The following is a 9,798-nucleotide window of genomic DNA, read 5'->3' as shown; positions in this document are numbered from 1 at the left end:
TGACAAGGCATAAACAACTCAGGGGTAGTCATAAGGTATATTGATTGTTTAAATTTTTTTTTTTTAAAATTTTGTATGTAAGTTAAGCAAGTGAAGAATGTACACATAAGGATTAGATCATGAATGATCAGTTAAGTGTTTTTGACACTCATGTCAAAGGGGGAGATTGTCAATTAAATAAGTAAGATTGAAAAATGAGTGTCAAAACACTTAACCATCTTCACTATACATGCCAATTATATAATGAAAGTCAAGCCAGAACTCTAACACATGCCGAGTTATAGATAGTGTCGAGTAGATCAAAAGATAGTATGTGTCAAGAAAAGCAGGAAGTTAATAGGTGCCGAGTAACATAGGAATTCTATTGGTGTTACGTAACAAAGGAATTCTATAAGTGTCAAGTGACACAATAATTTTATAGGAGTTGAGTAACCAAGAAACACAGTGGATGCCAAGCAATCCAAAATAGATGGTGTCGAGCATTAGTATTACTTCATGTGCCAAGCAATGCAAGATCAGCATGAAAGTTTTTGTAATCACAAGACAAGATATAAAATGGTTATGCATGACTCATGATAGGATAAAAGGATAAGATCAAATACTCCAAACCACCTATGCAATCCTCATGCAGCCAATCAGACAATTGGAGACTGCATGCAACCAATCAAAAAATTGGAGACTGCATGCAACCAATCAGAAAATTGGAGACTGCATGCAGCCAATAGGTGAATTTCAAGCGTTTGAGCTGGAACACTTGAATCAAGGATGCATAATGAACCACTAATCTTTATAAGGGAGTCTTGATGCCATTGAATAGAGGAGTGGTGAGAAGAAGGAAAAGCAGAGCCTATTATTAAGGTCATTGAAAAATATTGGTGTAAAAAATTTAGTGGAAAGGATGGCATTTACACATCTAGTTGATCAGATCTAGAAGAGATCAGTAATAGAAGAGCAGATCAAGTACCTGAGATCAGCATCAGAGATTGCATTAGATCAGGTGTATTATTCTAATACTCTCTCACAATTGTATTAGGAGTTTGGAAATCCTATTGAGTTAGGTGGGTTTAACAGCCTTATGTAAATCCTTTAACAGGGTGGCATTCTAATTTGAATGTTCTTAAGTCCTCTAACAAGGCACACTCCTAACAAGGTGTAGAAATCCTTTAATAGGGTCACATTTAACAGTGTGTTGTAGCCTTTAACAGGGTAGGCCTTTAATAGGGCAAACCATCAAAAGTGGTTGAAATCAATTGCTATAGTAATTTTGTGGGTATCATCCCCAACCCAATTTTACCTTCTTATTCTTGGAGGGTTTTTGGGTCACCAAAATCTCAAGTGTTATGTGGTGATGCATGTTTGCTTCTCATAATTGTTTAATGTTTATATGCATGCATGTTAATTTCAGTTATATATTATTAAGGATTTAAAATATGTGAAAAGGTTAATACTTCTGATTCACCCCCCACCCTCTCAGAAGCACTCTTCCCATTAAGACATTCCAACAAATGGATGCTAACATGTAGGAAGGTGACACCTTGCAACCACTTTCTAAATAAGACATGCTTTATTAACCTAAGCAAGATTATTAAAAGTGTAGGAAAAACCTAGCAATATAGAGAAAATTAAATAACCCACTAGGAAATAAAAAAACTACACTAACACTAATGAATGCAAAGAGAAACCTAAGTTTGAAGGCAATTGTCACAAATGCAAGGAACATGGACACAAGGAATCAGAATGCAAAACAAAGACTTTGAATCCTAGAAAGCAAATTGTGAAAGCAATATTTGGTTGGGATTACAATACCTAGTGTAGATGTCATTACTGTGGAGAATATGGACACATTGGTATGAATGGGTTAAACATCATATGAGGAAAAGAGATACCACTATAAGATGTTTAATTTGTACAAAACTTGGTCATCTTTCCAAGAATTATATGAATACTGGTAAGATTGAAGACGAGAAGAAGGCAAAGGTTGATAATATTCAAAAGCAGATGAGATTGTAATGGATTCCTAAGTCTATTGAGGATACTGGTCTGAGCAATGTTGGTCAAGTCACTCAAGAATTGGGTGACTCCACCATTTCTAATTAAGTTCTTAAGGAAGAACTAGAAATAGGCTATTAAAGAAGACATCAAAATTAGTTCTAGTTGAAAGGCGACATAGATCCAAATCCATATGCAAGATACAAAGGGATCACTAAACAAGATCTGTATCAGTTATTACTAAGTTACCTCCTCTACCAAGTAAGATCGGGTCATAGACTCTGCGGAGCAAGGTCAAGAGTAACATAGGCACTTATGGTTACCAAGTCATGAAAGATTCACCAAGTGATCAATATAGAGTAGTGGATGATAGTCTATCAAGCACTATGTCAACTCATCTACCATTGTACTAAGCATTAATGGAATTTTTTTCACCAAAAGACATAAAAGAAAATTCATTTTTCATTGTGAATTTTTGAAGAGATATTCCCAAGAGCTATTTTCTATGTAATCAAATAACTTGAGTAAATTTTCTACAAACATTTTCAAAGTTCCCTCAAGCTAGCAACTAAAATGGAATCCAACTGGAGCAAGGTGATGAAAGGTTCTGACATGTTGGTTTGAGGTATTGAATGGAAGGTGCTAGACTTCAAGCTCATGTCCACGGTTACAAAAACCCTAGACCCAAGTAGAGCTCAATATCAAATTTCTTCCAAGGCAATTCTTGTTAATGACATTCAAACTCATTTTAAATGTGCAATTCAAGAAATTGGTACTCTTGAGATGGATGATTCCCTAGCTCAGTTGTGTGTTGATGGAACCCTAAAACCCGAGCTTCAACACTTGGAAGCGATAGGATTAAAGGATTAAATCATATCCCCCATATGCCTTGAGAGTTTCAAATAAAATGGATTAGGTATATTCTTAGCTAGGTGCACAATTGTTAACTATGGTTAGAGAAGCCAATATTGATAACCAAGAAGATGATTCATCGAATCATGAGCCTTCCCATGCTAACCAAAGCCAAAATAACCAAAACCATAGGTCGAGCTGAATTGGAAAAAAAAACCCTACCTAAGTGGGATGGAAGAGGCATGAAAATAAGTAGTGTTACTAATGTAGAACTCAAGTTTGGTATTCATCTTATAGCTCACAAGATATATAGTTCAAGCCATCTCAATAGTGTATCATGTGAAGCTATGAACTTGGCATACAAAGTGGTGAAGAATAAATTGTTCTATGATGTCACCAAGTTATTATTGAGGAAATTCAACAAGAATATGGAAAGTATTAGAACTTCCAATAATTTTCCTTATAAATTCAATTCTTTTTTAACATGTTTATTGTTCTATGTTTAGAAGTTCTTCCCTTCCAAAGGCATAGTAGTCTAGAGAAAGGATGTGCTAGTATTGTACCAAATAAATGAGTACATTGCAAAAATGGGAGAATAACATGGCAACATCATGGAAAACTACTTCGATGTTTTCAAGGATAAAATGAACAATAGGTTTAGGATACCTAAGAAGTTAGTTGAGGACTACAAGGATGATGGGTGTTTCATGGTTGATTGTGACAAGGTATACATCTAGGCAGTCAAGCCTAGAGTTGTGTGGGTCAAGCCTCTTGGTTATGAGGTAAACATTGATAAGACCAAGGATATCAGTGAAGCCCTTGTAAATAATCCTATGGATCCCAAGGCCCCTTACTTTGGTACTTATGAGGAGGAAAAGGAAAGAATATAGCTAGAAATAAAGCCCCCTTAGGTGGTTAACAAAGGAAAGAGGAGGATAGCCAAACTGAAATCTAGTGCCCTTCTCATGTTAACTGAGGGTAAAGGTGAAGATGAAAAGTAGGCAGAGGATGAAGAAGAATTAAAAGTAGAAAATCCTTTGAATAAAAAGGAAAGGTGATCATCACCAAGCCTACAAAGGCATCCACTGCAGTCTTCACAAGGAGGTCCAAGAAGAAAGGAAGTGACATTGTACTCAGCAAACCTCTACCCACCTTTCAAGAAAAGTTAAAGCAAATGGAAAAGGTGACGATATAACAAATTTCAAATCTTTGAAATATGATACAAGGATAGAGGCATAGCAAAAACAAGTTGAAGAATTAGTGCTGACAAAAATGGGTAAATGGAAGTACTCACCATACCAAATCGCCTCTCAAATCTCTAATGAATTGCTAGAGAAAATAAATCCAAGATGGGATTTTTTCATATAAACAGCAAAAGACATATATGCACAAACCTTGAGGTAGTTACTATTGAGCATATCAAATGTAGAGGTTAAAGAGTCTTTAAAGAAAAATGAAGATAAAATGACTCTAAGGTTTAATACTTGTTTGATTTTGACTAAAGATATAGAGCATGTATTTAAGATTGCTACAAACACTTGGAAGAACATTTATCATCTTCATAAACCAAGTGATTTCCTGGTGGAAGTTAAGGATGATGATGATGACAAAGATAAGGATGAAGAGGATCAAGGTGAAGAAGCTACCGAGGAAGATAAGTAAGATGATGAAGAGACTAACCCAGTAAAGATATCAACTATTGTCATTGCCTCACTTCCTCACTCCCTAAGAAAACCCTTGACTACATCATGTATGGAGATAGCTTTAGCAAGTTTGGTTGTGACCACTACAGATACATCAAATGTCCAATCACTCTTTGCACCAGCATAGTTTAGCATATCATTGATAGAAGTGACTTCCACTTCATCAACCAAGCTACAAACTCTCTCTTCATATATCTGCTGATTTAAGTTCTTCAATCATCACCTCTCCAATTTTGAATTCTTTAGTTTTGAGTGCATCCATGGTAAGCTCTCCAATTTTTTCTACTTCAATTTTGGATTCCACAATTTTGACTTTATCAATTTTGGATTCTTCTAGCATCTCTATAAATAGTCTATTAGTCAGTGCTATATCAATTTTTACTGCAAGCCTAAGTATGTCTACTATTGTTTCCATTCTAGGTACTAAGGAAATAAATACAAGGATAGTTGAACCTAAGGTTCAATTGAGTAAAAAAATTTTGAAAGGAAAGGAGATAGAAGAAGATACAGATTTGGATGAGGAAATAGAAATTCCCAAATGGGATTTCTACAATCTTTCTATAGACCAAATGTACATAGTTGGTGAACTTCTTCACAACAAGGCCAAGGAGCAAAGATTGAGAGAAGAAAGAGATAAAGAGTAGAAAATATTAGATGAAACCAAGAATATCTTGTCTAAGGCTATTGGAATTGAAGTTGATTCTTCTCAACCTATTTTCTTTCAGCTTGGTCAGGTAGTCCAAAAGTTTAAAGAAGACACTGAAGGACGGGAGAAACTTATTGCAAAGGCTAAAAAGAAGTTCATTAATAAAGTACTAGATCACAATTCTTAGCAAATAGCTACTAATCAAGTTGAGCTTTCAACAATTTTGGTCAATCTTGAGGTGTTCAAATGTGTCATCACTTTTTGCAAAGCTATGTGATGTGACCAAGTATACCAAAGAAGTTAAGGACAAATTGTCCAAAATTGATACCAATATTAAAGCAAGTGCTCAATAGTTGTAACTTGACCCTAGTTCAAGCTCTACACATTTTAAGAACATCAAATTTTTGTTAGATATGCAAGCAAAGTTGTTAAGAGAAGAAGAAAGGATCTATTCCACACTAGTTGATATAAAAAATATGACCCTTCCAGTCATGGATTCTATGCAAAAACACATTGTTTATTTAGAAACCTTAATTAATGATAACAACTTCTCTATTGTTGACCACATGATTGAAATGTCGACTGAAGTATAAATTTCCATTCATACATGTAAGGTTCTTCAAGAGAACTAGGATAAAACATTGTCAATTACCCTCAAGGTACACTCTAAATTCTTATGTCATTTTGGTGTCTCCATGTAAATATGTTGAATAAATCTTTGGCATTATTGTCAAAAAGAGGGAGAAGAGAAGAGTTATAGAAAAGAGATGAGATATGAGAAGAGAAAAGCTACAGGAAGAGATATGTTAGAAAAGTTACACATACATAGTAGATCATATTGTATGAGGTAGATATATGATATATACTCTATATATATCTTACAAAGATCAATTTTGAAAAATCTCAAAAATAGACCAAGCTATTATCACATGGTGATGAATACAAGGTATTCAATTTTGGGCCAATAAGTGTTTTGTCACTAATGCCAAAGGCAGAGATTGTTGACATATCAGTCAAGTTTGTTATTAGTGACACACACTTATTCACACTCTATATAGTTACCAAGCTCATTAAATAGTTTTTAGTGTTTGTCATGTAATTTAGTAGCCATTGAGTCCTATAGTTGCTACCAAGTCCTTTGGACTAGCTCCAGTAGTTACCGAGTGAATTCAGTTAGTGTAAAGTTCAGCAGTTCAAACCGAGTTGTTCAGTGTACACCAAGCTTATTAGTGGTTACCAAATTTGTAGTTCATGTGATATGAAGCCTATTTTTAGCAATCATTGCAGTATCTATTGAGCTAGTAGTTTAGGTGATGTGAAGCCAGTTTTAACTAAGCTACTTCATGGTAACCAAGTGATTCAATGTTTGCCAAGTTGCACAATATCTACCAAGTCACCAGTGTAGACAGAGTTCAAGACTACTTGAAAGTGATTAGTATGGACTGAACTTCTATGTCTACCAAAAGCATGACAATACCAAGCAGTGATAGTGGATGTTGAGTATTAGAACCTCATTAAATTAGTCTTCAGAACCCAAGTATCTTCGTGTGGGCCAGCTTTTTAATATTTGTGTTAACTTGTGTCATGGCTGACTTTGTAATTTTGAAAATTGGACTATTATATATATATATATGATGTTTTATATCATATCCAATGTATGGAATGTAATGAATGTGTAATGTAAGTGCAAGAATGTGAATGTGAAATGAATGTAGTAGATAAAGAATTGTAAAGGCCATATCAATACAAGGAGAAACAGTGACAAATCTATCACAAAAGGCGATCAGTACATTAAGGAATTTCTATCAACAAACTCAATTGCATATTAGAGATCTACTACTTCATCCTAATAGGTGAACTAGTCAAAATTCTCTAACAATGTAGACCTAATTGTCTTTTCTAAATCTCTTTACCAAGTGCATACTTCATTGTATGTTTGTAAATCCTCTCACAAGGTGGACCTAGTAGTACCATTTGCTCCTAACAGGGCAGATCATCAAAAGTGGTCAATGTAAGCCTTAACAGGCCAAATTTATGATGTAGTACTTAACTTTTTGGGTGTCATCCCCACCCCAATTTTACTTTCTATTTGGAAAGTTTTTGGGTCACCAAATCTTTGTGTTCAACTGTTGTGGATGCTTTCATGTTTTTAGTTTCTCATGCATGCAATTAGATTAGATGTGAATAATTAAATGCTAAATGGTTTATTAGATTAAGAATTGAAATTGGTAGAAGTTTTAGAAGTTACTGATTCACCCCTCCCCTCTCAATAACTTAGCATAGTCCTGAATATTTCCAACACCCATGCCATGAAAACAATCCCTAGACCTGAAACATCCAAGATATCCACCATAGAGAAAAAAGAAAAAAATATGATAGAAAGAGCATAGAGTAGAATCTAGAAGAAATTATAGCATTTTTTAAAAGAAGATAGAGCCAACTTTCCAAAAATATAATGTTTTCAAAAAATAGAGATGGGATGCTCAAGATATGCCCTCCAGAGTGAAAAATTGAACATCTAGCTTTGATTACCAAAAAAGGCAATTAAACTATATCAAAACCAAAAAAAACCTACACCAATGTCATTGTCACAAAACTAGCTTTCTAGCACATTTTTTAGATCAAAAAAATACATTTGTATGCTCAAGTTATGGAGAAAAAACCAACAGGCCCCTTGGAAATGCACAATTTTTTTTTAATAAAAAAATAACTTAAAAAAAATCTTTTAAAACTTCCCACACCAAAGCCAGAGTGGTGGCTAGGTAGTGGTGGTGGTCCACTGAGTGGGGCCATAGAAGTGGGTAGGAGGCGCTACCACTAGACTTCAATTGTAGCAGGCGATGGGGGAGCCACAATCGCCACCAATCTGCAGTGGTCTATGGGACCGCTAGCAATAACTGTTGGTGGTTTACCACAACCACTAGCCATTTTGATGACTATCAACAATTTTCCTAACAACAACAGCACAATCAACCAGTTTTTTATTTTTTTTGGTGATTTTTTTTTGTAGAATTTTGCATCTGAGAGTGTGAGCATAGGTCGTACGGCCCTGCTGGCCAAAAACATTTTGCCTCCTAGATCAACATTATCCAAAATGGACAAACTTTATATAAAAATAGGGGTTTTGATGCCTTTTGGATCCATCCATGAAGTTTTTTTGGCCTCAAACTACTCCAAAAATTAGTGACCCCCTATTTTCTTAAAAAATACCCAAAAAATTCTAAATCTAATCTGTCAAACCCTTGTTCTCCCTTTTTCTCCAAATAATGAACAAGCTATAGTAGATTTGGATCTGATACCATGTAGGATTTGACCATGTTAGAAAGGTTAATCTTACCTTGGATATATTAATTAGGATATTCCAAGGGTCCCTAAATATAGTTTGTCCTCTTGTACACATGTGGAGGACATGTCATTGTTTGTCCTTTGTTCCACATGTAAGGACAACTCTTGTTTATCTCTTTATTTAGTTTATCCTCCTTAAGAGGATTGTGACACTTTGCACACACCTATTATGAATGTGGCATTCATAGAAATGGGAGTTACAAATGCAACTCCTCTCTCATCTCTATATAAGAGATGCTCCTCCTTCTTTCTTCAACACATTCTTAGCACTTGATGTTATTGTATTGAGCTACTTTTTCTCCAACACTCTCTCTCTCTCTTCTCTAGGCATTTGCCTTCATTCATAATACTCACAAGGGGTTTTCTTTGCTTTCCCCTTATAAATCCTTGTCTCCATTGTTGAACCATCTTGGTGTATGCTCTTGGAGTTGCTTATCTTATGGTAAAATTGTTTCACACTTAACTTACTTAGATTGTTTCTCATTCCTTGCTCAACATTATCATTTCTTAGAGACCAAATATGTAAATCAAATCTATGAAGCCCAAGAATACCTACATGTAGAAAACTTGTCATGAAGAAGAAAAAGACAAGAAGAGGCAAGGGTTTGATCTGAAAAACATGCAAATTGTACATTTAGATGAAGAAGAGATTGAAGAGATAATAATTATAAAGAGATCAATCCTTATAAAAGGAGATTGAAACCCAAAAAGGGTAACCTAAATGTGAAAGTTAATAATTACAAAGTAATTATTAAATAAAGAAAGTTAAAAAATGCATAAAGCAAAATCTTAAGAAGGGAGAAAAGGTAATTTAATAAATGAAATTAAATTATCCTTTTTCTCTAACAACTTTTTCCACTTTCACATGTACAATTTTAACAAGTTTATTCAACCTTTTATTAAAACATTTGTAAGCTTTACTTTGAGAAGAATATCCTAAAAGGATTCCTTCATCACATTTTGAATCAAAGCTTCCTATTTTATAATTAGAATTCTTAATGAAGCATCTACTTCTTAAAAAAACTAAAATGCTTAATAGATGCAGGATGTCCATATGATAACTCATAAGGAGTGTACTTAGTTTTTACCTTTAATTGTACCCTATTTAAAATATATACTGTCATTTGAACTGCTTCTTTCCAACACTTATTTGTACTTTAGATTCATCTAACATAGTCCTTGCCATTTCTTTCACTATTCAGTTCTTTCTCTCAACTCTATTTTTTTGAGTTGTCCTAGATGTTGCATATATTTTTTTGATGC

The sequence above is a fragment of the Cupressus sempervirens genome, chromosome 8 (assembly GCF_028749045.1).
Source record: "Cupressus sempervirens isolate cs-2001-9-10 chromosome 8, ASM2874904v1, whole genome shotgun sequence".
NCBI lineage: Eukaryota > Viridiplantae > Streptophyta > Pinopsida > Cupressales > Cupressaceae > Cupressus > Cupressus sempervirens.
Note: the sequence above shows the minus strand (reverse complement) of the source record.